Source organism: Tachypleus tridentatus, chromosome 2 (genome assembly GCF_004210375.1).
Source record: "Tachypleus tridentatus isolate NWPU-2018 chromosome 2, ASM421037v1, whole genome shotgun sequence".
Lineage (NCBI taxonomy): Eukaryota > Metazoa > Arthropoda > Merostomata > Xiphosura > Limulidae > Tachypleus > Tachypleus tridentatus.
The window spans coordinates 23,000,052-23,016,329 of record NC_134826.1 but is presented as its reverse complement, the minus strand read 5'-3'; the positions used below and the strand labels follow the sequence as shown (position 1 = coordinate 23,016,329).

The following is a 16,278-nucleotide window of genomic DNA, read 5'->3' as shown; positions in this document are numbered from 1 at the left end:
ATTGAAACATTATTTTAAGAAGAGTGTTCTAATTTAAGTATTGAAACATTATTATGAAAAAAGTGATATAATTTAAGTATTGAAACATTATTATGAAAAAAGTGATATAATTTAAGTATTGCAACATTATTATGAAAAAGGTGATATAATTTAATTATTGAAACATTATTTTAAGAATAGTGTTCTAATTTAGGTATACTGACACATTGTTATCAAAAGGATGATCCACTTTAAGTATTGAAACATTATTATTAGAATGGTAATCTAATTTAAGTATTGAAACATTACTATGAAAAGGATGATCCAATTTGAGCATTGAAACATCGTTATAAGAACTGATAAAATTAGACATTCGTTTTGTTCGTGTGGAATTGTGATAGCAGTATAATCATAGCTCATATATACACATTAGGGAGTTTCAGACACGAATCCATTTCAGGGTGTTTTCTGTTGTTGTTTTTTTCCAATGAGTTAATATATAAATCTGTGGAACAACTTGCTATCTAGAGTTGTTAACTTTTATTTATATTTTTGGAATTTTGTGCAAAGCTATCAGATGACCATCTACGATAGCCGTCCCTAATTTAGGCTTCTTTTGTGTTTTTTTACTGATCAAAAGTGAAACTGAGCATCATAACATAGCGCTTCCACTTTGTCCAGCTTAAAAAGAATCCAATATGTACGTCTGGTTTAAAAGAAAATCTTGTTTTCTACCATTATATGTTCTGTTTTAAAATGGCTATAGTTAAAATTACATGAAGATGAAAATAATCATCGTTTTTAAAGCTATGCGTGGGTTAAAAATTTCAGTAGTTAAAGTTATGTGTGATATAAAGTAACCATTGTCTTCATATCTGGGTCAAAAACAGCTAAGACTAAAATTTTATGTGGATAAAATTAGAACTACTTTTTATAACTATGCTTGGGTTATAAATATTTAATGTACTGTAGTTTTTATAAAGTTATCTCTGGACTCTTTAAAATACCCCTGATTTGTAGAAATTAATAACGCTTTACTTCCATTTAAGGCCCGGCATGGTCAGGTAGTTAAGGCCTCGTAATTCGAGGGTCGCGGTCTCGAATCCCCGTCACACCAAACATGCTCGCCCTTTTAGCCGTGGGTGGTGATGACTAGATGCCTTCTCTATAGTCTTACACTGCTAAATTAGGAACGGCTAGCGCAAATAGCACTCGAGTAGTTTTGCGCGAAATTCAAAACAAACAAAACCAAAACTTCCATCCAAAAATTTATGATGAAACTTTTTAAATGTTTTTATCAGCCATTGAGAAATATATTGCGAGATGATCCAGTACCATGGAAGAAACACTGAAGTATTCGTGTGTAATGATTCCAGTCAAACCATTACCAGTTGCACACCGGAGAGAGGCTCTCATGAAAATACTTTGTTTAAAAGTATTTCGATGCACTAACCGCCTAGGGGTATAAAACAATGTTCTGTGTTCGTTTTCGACCACTGTAAAAGATCGTGAAATTTGAGTAATTTGGATAAACTAAGTATTAGAAGAAACGTAGGTGGTTGGCGTGATGACTACAGGCTGTATCATTTGTGTCATTTTTCAGACTGCGGCCATCGGCCTTTCTCATGTCACGAGATTCTACATACCGCTCCACCTTTTAGAAGTTTGAAGAATTAAATTAATGTAGTATCTCAAATACTCCATCGGTTATTAGAACAAGACGTAAGATTAGTAGGGTAGCGTGTAATCGCCATGTGTTCTTGTTAAAAGAGTTAAAAATACGAAAGTCAGGAAAGCATATGGTAACCTATTTTAGCTTGAACTAGAGCAACACATGAAAATAACAAATAAGTATTTTTCCTTGTAAAGACTTTTGTTTGTTTTGGAATTTCACGCAAAGCTACTCGAGGGCTATCTGTGCTAGCCGTCCCTACTTTAGTAGTGTAAGACTAGAAGGAAGGCAGCTAGTCATCACCACCCACCGCCAACTCTTGGGCTACTCTTACCAACGAAAGGTGGGATTGATCGTCACATTATAATGCTCCCACGGCTGAAAGGGCGAGCATGTTTGGCACTACTGGGATGCGAACCCGCACCCCTCGGATTACGAGTCGCACGCCTTGACACGCTTGGCCGTGCCGGGCCTCCTTGTAAAGACATCGCAACCAATTGTATTTTTACGAACCTTTTTATTTCTCACCTGGAAACAATACACATAATCCAATGTCATCCTTAGGTACTTGTGAAAATAAGAAAGGAAACTTCTTTACAATTAAACTTTCTATGGCTTATTAAACAAATTGTTGTCATTTTGGAATCGTTTATCAGATCTTCCTGTTTTATCGTGTTCTTACTGGTATTAATCATGATGAAAAAGAAAAATAAATTGTGATGACATTAATAAAGTCATTTCTAAAAAGGTCGACGTTTCGCAAGCCATCCGCCTGAAGACAAAAGGCAGAAGACTTCCGAAACGTTGTCCTCTACACTTGTGTTTCTACAACAGGCAGTTTCTGTCCTTCTTAGTTCCTTCTCAGAACGCTCTTTCTAAATAATCTATCAAAGAAGGTAATCTGTGTTGTTTGCTAGTGATGTTTCAGATGCATGTGACAGTGTAGTGGTTCACAAAGAAAACGTGAAAAATTTGCTTATTGATCATTGGTTTAGATTTTTCGATAAGCCTTTCAGATCTGTACATTATGTCTTACATCTCGTTTTTGCTTGTACTTGTAATATAGACTATGCGAGATGTAATAGATTGGTAACTTGATAAAATAGCAGCTTTCCAGGGGACAGCAGGTTTAAATCCAGTTTTGACAAAGTCAACTAAAAGTTACTTTACTGGTGTATCTATAGAAACTGTTATTGGAGACTATTTGTATCTATCTATCTGTTCGCTGAAGCCAGGTCTGACCAAATTACTAGGGCACTTGACTCACAAACTTTGAATCGCAGGTTTGAAACCACGTCCCACCAAACAGGCTCGCTCTTTCAGCCGTAGGGACATTATAATGTGCGGTCAATCCTACTATTTTTTGATAAAAGAGTAGCCTAAGAGATGGTAGTGAGTGGTGATGGCTAGCTGCCTTCCCTCCAATCTTACACTGTTAAATTAGGGACAGCTAGCGCAGATAACCATCGTGTATCTTTGCACGAAATTCAAAACCAAGCAAGCTATTCACCAATATATATTGGTTGGAGAGATGGAAAAATCTCGTTCAGTCAGTGGAGTTTCTCAGATCTAGCTTCAGAACACATACACTGTAAACAGTTTAGAGTGCCTAATCAAGTGTTTAATAAGAAAACTTACGTTTTTGTCGTTAAAAGTTAGATGCCCGCACGAAAAAAAACTACGTTCGTAACATTGTAACACTCTTTAGTTCTCGTGCTCTCGAGAGAAGTGCACTTCTCTAACAAAAGCGAGGAAACACTGTGAAAAATGGTAAAATAAAAAAACTAGTCTCACGAGGCTTGGAACCGGAATTTTCAACATTAACATTATTTTATGCATACATTGATAGAAGACCAGGTCAAAGATCTCTACAAGGCTTAGATTTAGCAGTCCAGAGAAAAGGAAGCCAGCCAACGGCACCCGCCACGGTAAAGGCCTTGTCTAGGCCTTTCAACCGAATCGTGTTTAGTGCCATCACTTCTCCAGTTCTGAACCACTCAATCCAGAGTCCATCAAGCTCATTGTTACCTGGTCCACTTAGTAAGGAAAGTGATATTTTAAAAGAGTGGGGGAAAACGAATTTCACTAATTTTCAATTATTAAACTTCTAATTTTCGTTTTAAATAAATTAATTGTAAAATATACCGACTGCACTGATAAAACAAAATTACAACAGCTTTTCAAAATATCGAGAAAGTAAATTTTAATTCAACCTTTTGTGTTTTTTTTTCAAATTAATACATTTTACTCAAACCACAATATCCTAGTATTACCAAATAAATTAAGTTCGTAATGGGGTGGTATTTAGGAGATGCGTGCACGGCACTGTGGTTGTAAGACTGGGCGTTTAGTCAAATTTTTTCAGCTGTTCATCATTACATATTATTCGTGTTTCTTAAAGAACAAACAACGATACTCTTAAATGTACTTGATTAGATGTTATAAAAAACTTTTATTCAAAACACACTGAACCCAGGCTTATGTTTCCTTATGAATTGGAGCCTGGTATGGCTAGGTGGTTAACGTACTCGACTCGTAATCCGAGAGTCGCGGGTTCGAATCCCCGTCACACCAAACATGCCCGCCTTTCAGCCATGGGGACGTTATAATGTGATGGTCAATCCCACTATTCGTTGCTAAAAGAGTAGCCCAAGAGTTGGAGGTGGATGTTGATGACTAGCTGCTTTCCCTCTAGTCTTACACTGCTAAATTAGGGACGGCTAGCGCAGATAGCCCTCGAGTAGCTATGCGCGAAATTCGAAACAATCTTATAAATTATTCAAAATCTAAGATGTAAAATATATCTTTACCACGATCGTGCGAGGACAACATTATATGTGTTTAGGGCTAACTGGAATGCAAGGGAGACTTCCATTATTGCTTTAACTTTGGTAAATAGTTTGGTCTTAAAATAAAAAAAAAAGATAATTCCAAATTAGCAACAAAGATACTCATGTTGTTAAACATAATTACAATAAGTGAGTTTTATGACTGATTTTTCGGATTATCAGATCGTCATTTTTACAGGTAAGTCACTTTTCCTACCCTGTTTTTTCTGATATGATGGTAAAAGATACCTTAACATTTCCTTGGTCTCTTCGAAGTGATATTTTCCCTAAATTTAAGTTACATCTGCTACAAAACTTAATTATAATAAGTCATTTTTATATTATTGAATCATTAATTGTTAACAGGTAGGTGATTTTCTCTTCTCAGTTATCTCTGGATAATGTTAGAGCTTCTACATTCCACTGGTCGCCTCGTAGCAGCGTGAAGAGATCATAAACAACTTGAGAAGGAACAGAGGGAAGATAACCATGTTCGTTATGGCTTGTGACAGTAGCTCGCCGCAATCTGTCGCGTAAAACTAGGAGCAACATTAAAGCCGAAAATGTCCCGCTGAGATACACTGAAAAATCACCAGCCTCTAGGACGGTAAGTGACCCACGCTAGGCACGAGGCTGCGGGAGCCGACGGTCAGACTCCTTCGTAGTGGAAACTCATAGAGAAGATGTCATATTTTATTGCCATAAGAGTGCCGTGAGGCTAAACGTGAAGGCTAGCGGATCACGCTCAGTCGTGCCGGGTGGCAGGTGCACTTTGGCAGCTAGCCAAGTCGTCTGTCCACATACGAAACATCATTCGTTGAAGCCGGAACCTTTTAACAACAGCAGGAAAACTAGCTGCTCAACAAGCTCTGAGAATAAATATTTTTTGTCACTATTAGTTACACGTTACTATGATCCAAGATAAAAACATTTGTTCACATAGCTTGGGCTAGAAAATTGTCAAAATTAGCTGATCTTTTGAACAAAAAAAATCCACGAAAAGATTTTCAAAAGTGAGATTTGAAATGAATAATAGTTCGTAAAGTTAACGTTGATTTAGGGTACGGTAAAATACCAAAACCAACATCGTATTAAACTGCTCTTACATCTTACCGAATTTTTTTGTTGTCTGTCGTTTTGTTTTTAGTGTAATTACTTTAACTATAATTAACGAACGAAAATTTTCACCGTGCATGTTTTCTTCTGACCTATAAGCACGAATCTTCAAGTTTGCACAGCTGTTATACATTGTGTACGTTTAAACTGAAAGAAATTATATCGTAAATCAAGTCAGTTTGTGTAATATTGAATAATTTCGTCGTATATTGCGTTATACCGTTTCAACTGAAGAATTTTATTACCACTGTGGTATTGCCACATACTTTAGAAACATTTGTAGCGCCATAAACCTGGATATTAAATATATTATATTAAGTGAAAATCAAACCAGCACCCATGCAGGTGTAAGGCTCGAATCAGAGTTTGTGTGAGTGTTTAGTTTTCGTGAACATATATGACTATAAGATTCAGTGAAATATAAAAATATGAATTATGAAAATTACACTGCACAACAATTATTTTTGAAAGTTTTGCTTCCTGAAAAGTTTTTGCTGATTGTGACAGGTACCTGGTGGGTATGTACAAATATAGTTTTGGTTTTGCTTCATCACGTAGGAACTTTGAGAAATAGACAGTTAACTGTTTACCGGTAATAACGTATTTAATTGCGTTTATGTTTCTAATACGCTGATTAAGTTCAACATAATTAAAAGTGTTTTGTTCCTGATTTTCGTTTGTATTCAATGTCCGGTGCATCACGTTGCAGTGCCCAACAGTAGTCAGCAAGCATTGACGTATTCCAGTTGCCCTGATATCGTTTTTCCATTGTAGCAATGTCCTGGTAAGACGGTACGTGATGGACAAATTTGGATGTGATTTTCGTGATCAGCAGCCACAGATCTATAAGGAACACCCAACAGTGTAAATTAAAAACTCCCATTCATTAGAGAAAAAAAAATTTCAATAACACAAGTATGGATAGCAACACTTGCCTAATCGTTAAAGTCAGATAAACTTAAAGCTTTTATGAGCACGATTGAAACATATTGAATGAAACCATCAACGTCTTTTATTTAACAACATTACCTTTTGACGTTATTTCGTCAACTCCAGTAACGTTGGTTTTATGAATTTCTCCCAAATCCACACGAGGGCTATCTTTGCTAGCCGTCCCTAATTCAGCAGTGTAAGACTAGGAGGAAGACAGGTAGTCATCACCACCCACCATCAACTTTTGGACTATTTGCATACCAGCAAACAGTGGGATTCGCCATCATATTATAACGTCTCTACGGCTGAAAGAGCGAGTATGTTTAGTATAACGGGGATTTGAACCTACGACCCTCAGATTACGAGTAGAGCGCCCTAACCACCTGGCTATGCTGAACCATTTCAGAAACGTTGGGACACGTAGCTATATTTTAAATGGTGTGTCTGTTTCAAGATAAAGATACGTATTGATAGGCTGTTTATGTTCTGTTCTCTACAGGAAATTGAACTTCGAATTTTAGCGTTGTAAGCTTGCAGCATACATACACACACACACACACCAAAGGATTAATTTTAATGGAGGTCGTTCACGACCATAGGAAACGTTCTGAAAGCTTGTACTATTTAAATTAAATAAATATCAGAAAGACAAAGTTTTCTCATGTAATTAAAAGAAGATTAATTTTCAAAAGTTGTACAGATAAACACTAGAAAATAAACTTGGTAATGATTTATATTACAATGACCATTCCTTATCATAATATTTTTTGGATCAACTTTGGCACGGATAAGGTTATCTTTAAATACTTGTTAAGGCACGATAAGACAATGTTTGTTTGTATAAGATAACCTCTCAGTTGTGATGTCTGCTAAGTCAGTAAAATATCTAGCAGACAATAACAACATAAAGAATCAGTCTAGATGTATTAAATCAAAAGCGGAAATCATGTCTACCTTGTACGGTTGTTGTGTTTTGTTTGTTTGTTTGTTGAATTTCGCACAAAGCTACTCGAGGGCTATCTGTGCTAGCCGTCCCTAATTTAGCAGTGTAAGACTAGAGGGAAGGCAGCTAGTCCTCACCACCCACCGCCAACTCTTGGGCTACTCTTTTACCAATGGATAGTGGTATTGATCGTCACATTATAACGCCCCCACGGCTGGGAGGGCGAGCATGTTTGGCGCGACAGGGATGCGAACCCGCGACCCTCAGATTACGAGTCGCACGCCTTACCGCGCTTGGCCATGCCGGGCCTGTTGTTTTGCAGTTTGAGACGAAGATTCATTTGAAGAGCCATTTGATATGATGGGATTGGGTGTAAGAGATGTTTCATTAAGAGTGGGATGGTTGGTAATTTCTCACCCACCTTCAAAGTAGACTAAAGCAGATTTCATTTGAGCCAAACATTGTCTTATTACACCGTAAAAAAAAAAAAAAAAATAACATTGAAATTGCTTTATTTACACAGGAAACGATCGCCATAAGGTGTCTGTGTTAAAAGTTATCAGACTTTTCACACTTCATGACTTTACCTGACAAATTAAAAACTAACATTTTATTATAAGCTGCACTGCTAAAAATCTATCAATATTAACCTTTGCCAAAAGGTAAAACCGTATTTTCATACATGTTGTTCATAATAAGCCATTTTTGAGTTTTTCCTTATATGTGACCTGTTTACTAAAGGCCAGTATTAATACGATGTTTTGTTCTGACGGTAAATCCAGAAACGAAATTACACTGACTGGCAGTTTTATTATGACGCATTGATATTGAGCTGGACAACCTTTCGCTGCGAAAGTAGCATGAAACTGGTGCAACACAAACTTTACTTGATTCCCGAAGGTTGATTAAATCCTTTTTCTCGACAAACAAAGTTTGCAGTCCACAGATATTTGCAGAAGTTTCGAGCTGCGAAGATTACGACCATGCGTAGGCCCTGCATGGCCAGGTGGGTTAAGGCGTTCGACTCGTAATTCCCGTCGCAACAAACATGTTCGCCCTTTCTGCTGTGGGGGCTTTTTAATGATACGGTCAATCCCACTATTCGTTGGTAAAAGAGTAGCCTAAGAGTTGGCGATGGGTGATGATGACTAGCTGCCTTCCCTCTAGTCTTACACTGCTAAATTAGGGACGGCTAGCGCAAATAGCCCTTGAGTAACTTTGCGCGAAATTCAATAACAAACAAACGATCAAGCGTATCCCAAAGGTCTTCGTTAAGTTGCGTTGATTAAGAAAAAAAATTGTCCAAGCAATTCCGTAAAAAAAAAAAAAAAACCGTATTCTTGACTGATGCACTATGATTTTGGAAAAGCACTTACTTGTCCGTACAGATCAAGACGCTGAATGTTGAACTACTCGAAATCAACAGCAACGTTCAATTGTTACTTTTCTTTCTTAAAGACACCAAAGTACCCACGTCCTGCCACAGTAATGTTCCACACAAAGTACATCATCTTTGTTTGTTTGTTTTTGAATTTCGCGCAAAGCAATACGAGGGCTATCTGCGCTAGCCGTTCCTAATTTAGCAGTGTAAGACTAGAGAGAAGGCAGATAGTCATCACCACCCACCGCCAATTCTTGGGCTACTCTTTTACCAACGAATAGTGAGATTAACAGTCACATTATAACGCCCCCACGGCTGAAAGGGCGAGCATGTTTTGGTGTGACGGGGATTCGAACCCGCGACCCTCGGATTATGAGTTGATTACCTTAACCACCTGGCCTTATTGGGCGTACCATCTTTGTACAGTTGTAACAACATAAACAGAATCAAGTGGTTTCTATTCTCCTACTTTACGTCAGGTTGTTTGTTTCCTTGCTGAGGCAAATTAACAAACAAATCACAAGAAAACAGCCTTTGTTCATGAACACATACAATATTAATACCACTAGTATGTTTGTTGTATCCTAACCAGCCTGATGAGACATGGTCTTTTCCCAAAGCTCCTTTTGCTTTAACCAAAAAGTATCGTATGAACAAATAGCATCATATCACTATATAAAAACGAAATAAAAGTGCCCCCAAAGATGAACCAACCACTGTGGTAAAATGTAATGACTTTTACCAAAATCTACTTAGTAATTATTGTATTTTTATTTCTCTGCTTCTAAAAATAACAAGGGTATGTGTGTGTGCTTCACAGCAAAGCCACGTGGGGTTGTCTTCTGTATCACCCGAGAAGAATCGAACTCCTGATTTTTGTGTTGTAAATCCGTAGATTTACCTCTATCCCACCGGAAGATTGAACCAACATTTGATGTTGTAGCTATAATTTCGAAAGATATAGTTCTAATCTGGTTTCATTAAACAACTGGTTTATGAGGATTTGTGAAATGTGTCTTCTAAACGTCGTTAAATGTAAAATATGGATTACTTTCATAAATAATTATATATATGTTTAGATAGATGGATAAGTGCACATAAAAGGATTGCGGTAATCAAATGACAACAATTTCAATACAGATATTTATAGTTCATATGTACCATGAAACAGAAAAAAACAAATCCTAAATTCTCGGGTTTCTAAGGTAAAATGATCACTTCCCATATATATATATATCCCTTGTCAAAATCTAGTGAAGACACGAGATATTTACTTGAATTAATAGTGTATACATTTTCTATAGGCCCGGCATGGCCAAGCGTGTTAAGGCGTGCGACTCGTCATCTGACGGTCGCGAGTTCGCATCCCTCGTAGTGCGGACGTTATAATGTGACATCCAGTCCCACTATTCGTTGGTAAAAGAGTAGCCCCAGAGTTGTCGCTGGATGGTGATGACTAACTGCCTTCCCTCTAGTCGTACACTGCTTAATAATGGATGGCTAGCACAGATAGCCGTCGAGTAGTATTGTGCAAAATTCAAAAACAAACAAACCATTTTTCATATATAATCAGGAAGCTTTTCATCACGTCATTATATACGAAACGGTTATACAAAACTTAATTTGCTTAAATTTACTTTTTTTATATTTATTTATTTTTAACTCCAGAACGTTTTGTTAAGGCACCATTGGTCTCCATTAAAATCTGGCCACGATACGAAGCAATTCAAACTGCAGGTCTTCTTGGCTAACAATTCCATCTTTCTTTGTTATATGATGGTGAAGTTGTTTTAATTATTTTAACATATTTTCTTTTTTTCTGTCAGAAATAATTAATAGTGTCTTTAACTTAAACAAATTCATCAAATGGAGAAATTACAATTAATTTCCCACATATCACAGAAATTAAGTTGCAAACTGATTCTTAAGTTCTGGTATTTTTAAATTAAACCTGTTCATCAAATAAAGAAAACAGAACTGTTCCCGGGGATATTCCAAAAACTGGGTTTAGTCTAACGCTTAAAAACTAGTTTGCTTAAATGAAACCTGTTTATCGTATAGAGAAAACAGAACCGTTCCCTGGGATATTCCAAAAAACTGGGTTCAGTTTAACGCTTAAAAACTAGTTTGCTTAAATGAAACCTGTTCATCATATAAAGAAAACAGAACCATTCCCTGGGTTTAGGTTAACGCTTAATGATTAAGAAATTTCATATTACTTTAAACCCAGCTGATAAAAAAGGATTCTAAATGATTCCCTCATCTTACGACGTATTTTGTAACCATAAATGTTGTAGAATCTGAGAGATAAAACAGATCATAAGATGATAGTCTGTAGTAGTTTCGTCTGTCACATATATGTTGATGTATTGTCGGTTATCCCATATCATTTTACGTTAAGTCCAAAAACGAAATATAGGGGTTTCTGAAACGGTTTAGCAGTGTTTCTCAAATACATATTCGTCCATACAATAGCGTATGTCAACTAAACATTTAGGTCATTACGAAATCGATTCTTAAAACTTCGCTTTGTTTTTTAAAACACTTCTCCTTTGCACTCGTTTATCCAAACCGTGCAAACAAATTATTCATTTCCCCAGAATTAAAACTCTGTTTTTCAAAGAACTTTCATATTTTTCCCATGATACAAAAAAAACAAACAAACTGGAAATGGGTACGGATAACGTTAGTGTTATCTGCTTTATCATTATCGTTCAGAGCACCTTATTCTCGAAATTAGTGACAGTTTCAGTTCAATTGCTTTAAACCGGATCGTTCAAAACAGTTGTGGAAGAAAAACTTACCTTGTCCATTTTATCATCATTGAAGCAAGTAGTACCGGAAGTTAATATGATGGTTTCAGATCTTGTGCAAAAAAAAACAAACCAAATACACTAAAAAGTAATTTATTATATTAACAAAAGTATCTCATTCTTAGAATTTTGTAGGCGTTTCAAATTTTTATTCTTAACGCATCTGTGTGTTGCTCATCCTAACTTCGTGAGGATTTATGATTCTATAGTATCTTCATGGACAATAGTTTACGGTTGAATTGACCAAAGCACCGCTTTTATCAGACATTCCTCTTTTTTGTTGTTGTTGCTATTTTCGTGTCTTTTACTTAATGACGTTTGTTTGTTTTGAATTGAGCGCAAAGATACACGAGAACTATCTGAGCTAGTCGTCCCTAATTAAGCAGTGTAAGCTTAGAAGGGAGCTAGTCTTCACCACTCACCGCCAACTCTTGGACTGCTCTATTCCAACGAATAGTGGGATTGAACGTCATATAATAATGCCCCTACAGCTGTAAGGGCAAGCATATTTGGTGTGATGGGGACCTGAACCCGCGACTCTCGGTTTAAGAGTCTTGCGACCAAAGTACCTGACCATGCCACGCCTTCTTGATGACAAAATCAGTCTCTCTGAAATGCTGAACTAACATTGTCGTCAGTGCTGAGTTAAGGTGAATAATTACGAAATTGGGTGATTCTTTGGTTGTCTTCATTAATGTTCTGACTAAGTAAGAATTTGTTTGTTTTGAATTCCACGCAAAGCTATACGAGGTATAATTGCGCTAGCCGTCCATAAATCTGGATTATACTAAACAAAGATTTTGTATATTATATATACAAAAACTTAGTTTTAGGAGAATATTTCATCTGCATGAAAGAGGGTGCTACAACATCACTATCTAGGTAAAGCGTTTTAAAACCAAACCGTTTTAAATTTCGTCTTTTTTTTACGCAAGCAAATTTACCAGAATATCTTAAACTGGATTTTTCTGAACTTAATATAATTCCAAAACAAATGTTTGATCTTCCTTCTCAAACAGTGATCTCATAATGTCCTAATAATATATTTATTTTTCTTGGCGAAGTATTAAGAAAATTGGTTCTCTGGCACGGCCAGGACCATGGTGGTTAGGGCGATCGAATCGTAGTAATCTGAGGGTCGCTGTCTGGAATCCTTGTCACACCAAACCTATTCGCCCTTTCAGCCTTTTCAAGCGTGGGAGCACTATAATGTGACGGTCAATCCCACTATTTCTTGGTAAAATGGTAACCCAAGAGTTTGCGGTAATGACTAACTGCCTTCCATCTAGTCTCAAGCTGCTAAATTAGGGACGGCAAGCACAGATAGTCCTCGTGTAGCTTTGCCCTAAATTCAAAATAAACAAACAATTGGTTCTCTTACACTTCATTGTTGTTGACCAAGATGATTCTTAAAAAAATATTCAAAACTTAATTTTTCTTCCAGACACTTTCGCTATCAAAACATCCCAACCCCTCTATTATTTTTTCCATTAATTATTATTAGCCTAAAATATCCCAAAATTTCACTATTCTACACATACAATTATCATAAAACATTAACTATTTCAAATATCTTTAGTTGTGTATATCACCACAATATTATATTTTATTAACACTTTAACATAATTTATTTTCCATTGGTTTAACTGTTCTCCCGTATTATTTTCACATCACTTCACTCCAGATCTTATCCTTTGCGATTTCTACCAGTTTATCCACGGTTTAACCCAATCATATATTCTTGTTTTGTAAATATTTTATCATCTCTGCTCAGTGATGGAACATCTAAGACTTTAATTAGGTGTTATTTGACGTTGTAACGCAGAGATTGGAAGGTGATGGAACATCTAAGACTTTAATTAGGTGTTACTTGACGTTGTAAAGGAGAGATTGGAAGGTGATAAAACATCTAAGACTTTAATTAGGTGTTACTTGACGTTGTAAAGCAGAGATTGGAAGGTGATAGAACATTTAAGACTTTAATTAGGTGTTACTTGACGTTGTAAAGGAGAGATTGGAAGGTGATAGAACATTTAAGACTTTAATTAGGTGTTACTTGACGTTGTAAAGGAGAGATTGGAAGGTGATGGAACATCTAAGACTTTAATTAGGTGTTACTTGACGTTGTAAAGGAGAGATTGGAAGGTGATGGAACATCTAAGACTTTAATTTGGTGTTACTTGACGTTGTAAAGGAGAGATTTGAAGGTGATAGAACATTTAAGACTTTAATTAGGTGTTACTTGACGTTGTAAAGGAGAGATTGGAAGGTGATGGAACATCTAAGACTTTAATTAGGTGTTACTTGACGTTGTAAAGGAGAGATTGGAAGGTGATGGAACATCTAAGACTTTAATTAGGTGTTACTTGACGTTGTAAAGCAGAGATTGGAAGGTGATAGAACATTTAAGACGTTAATTAGGTGTTACTTGACGTTGTAAAGCAGAGATTGGAAGGTGATAGAGCATTTAAGACTTTAATTAGGTGTTACTTGACGTTGTAAAGCAGAGATTGGAAGGTGATAAAACATCTAAGACTTTAATTAGGTGTTACTTGACGTTGTAAAGCAGAGATTGGAAGGTGATAGAACATTTAAGACGTTAATTAGGTGTTACTTGACGTTGTAAAGCAGAGATTGGAAGGTGATAGAACATTTAAGACTTTAATTAGGTGTTACCTGACGTTGTAAAGGAGAGATTGGAAGGTGATAAAACATCTAAGACTTTAATTAGGTGTTACTTGACGTTCTAAAGGAGAGATTGGAAGGTGATTGAACATCTAAGACTTTAATTAGGTGTTACTTGACGTTGTAAAGGAGAGATTGGAAGGTGATGGAACATCTAAGACTTTAATTAGGTGTTACTTGACGTTGTAAAGGAGAGATTGGAAGGTGATGGAACATCTAAGACTTTAATTTGGTGTTACTTGACGTTGTAAAGGAGAGATTTGAAGGTGATAGAACATCTAAGACTTTAATTAGGTGTTACTTGACGTTGTAAAGGAAAGATTGGAAGGTGATAGAACATCTAAGACTTTAATTAGGTGTTACTTGACGTTGTAAAGGAGAGATTGGAAGGTGATAGAACATCTAAGACTTTAATTAGGTGTTACTTGATGTTGTAAAGATGTAACTGAAACGTGACAGAAGCTCATGGCTCTTCAAATAGAATTTCGTTGAATAAATGGTTGCTAAATATCTCTCTTTGGTTTTTCAATAAATGTTACTATAAGCAAATTTTTAATTAATTTTTTCTGGACTTTATTTTTAAGGATCCAGAATATTAATTAATATTATTTGTTTGTAGTATTCTGCTATTTATAATTTTCAAATTATCTTTTTGATGTCTTCGATTTCCATGTTCGTCAGCTGCTGTTGTTGGATTTGTTTTATGATTATAATATATACCTATTAATACACGTACTAATACTTGTTAAGCGTTTGTTTAGTTCTTTATTACATGGCCCGTAATGGCCAGGTGGGTTAAGGCGTTTGACTCGTAATCTGAGGGTCGCGGGTTCGAATCACCGTAGCACCAAACATGCTCCTCCTTTCAGCCGTGGAGGCGTTATAATGTTAGTCAATCCCACTATTTGTAGGTAAAAGAGTAGTTCAAGAGTCTTACACTGCTAAATTAGGGACGGCTAGCGCAGATAGCCCTTGAGTAGTTTACGCGCTATTCAAAAACAAACAAACAATCTCTGTAAAATTTCTCTCAAGGCTAAACTAAGGCTATTTGCTCAAGTCGTCCTTAATTTTCAAATGATAGACTAGAGAAAGGACTGTCAATACCACACAGTATACATTCTTGGAGAAAAAGAAGAAATGACTACGGCTAAAAGGATAAAAACGTTTTGTTATGGGATTCAAACCCAAGACCAGAAGATTGCGAGTCGAACGTTTCATACAAGGCCAATTATTAAGCTAAAAATGCATTTTAAAAATATTCGTTTTGTGAAAGGTCATACACAAATATGTTGTTTAACTCGGATGTCGCTATCTAGTTTGTGCCCAATCTACGTGTGAAATAAGACAGTACTCGACTACAAATACGTTCCACAACCATGCATCTGTATCAATACTACAATGGAGAAAATCCGCAAGAGGATTTGTTTGATGACAACTAATTCTTTTAAAAGTATGTTTATCGTAGCCGGTTCAAGAAAAGTCAAAGAGTCACACAGCTGAACGAGTTCGGTAAAAACCTGGCTTATGTTATTACACTGAAGTCGTTCGAAGTCGATGCTTGTTGCAGGAAAACAACTTTACAGAACTAAGCGGTTATGCATTCAGTAGCGAGAATAACATTAGTATGGGTGCCGAATAACTAAATATTATAATCTAGAATAATGTCCATAGTTTAGCTTTACAAAATAGCTTATTATTTAGGCAATTCTATACGCTTCTTATTTAAGCAACCATGAATTAAATTATTTAAACAGAGTACTAATCGCATATCAAGTGAACGAATTGTGTTCCCTACTGCTGTTTAGCACCTATATATTTATTTAGCCCACAGAGAATTCAAAGTCATTTGGCAATACATGCTTTATTTACGGTTGAAGCACCATAAAAGCCTTCCCTCATGAGATAAATAGCCGATAAAGTAGAATTGC

The 16,278-nt window shown here is 36.2% G+C and overlaps 2 long non-coding RNA genes across 2 annotated transcripts in view; one reads left to right on the top strand and one right to left on the bottom strand.

The window, feature by feature from the left end:
* The window catches only part of LOC143235320 (uncharacterized), a 29,974-nt gene extending 24,137 nt beyond the window's left edge, over positions 1-5,837 (top strand). The window contains exon 3 of the long non-coding RNA XR_013019030.1: positions 4,868-5,837. This is a non-coding gene — a long non-coding RNA (uncharacterized LOC143235320). The remainder of the gene's footprint in view (positions 1-4,867) is intronic.
* Positions 5,838-5,967: 130 nt separating this feature from the next.
* LOC143235313 (uncharacterized) overlaps positions 5,968-16,278 on the bottom strand; it is a 93,015-nt gene continuing 82,704 nt past the window's right edge. Inside the window, exon 3 of the long non-coding RNA XR_013019024.1 lies at positions 5,968-6,438. This is a non-coding gene — a long non-coding RNA (uncharacterized LOC143235313). The remainder of the gene's footprint in view (positions 6,439-16,278) is intronic.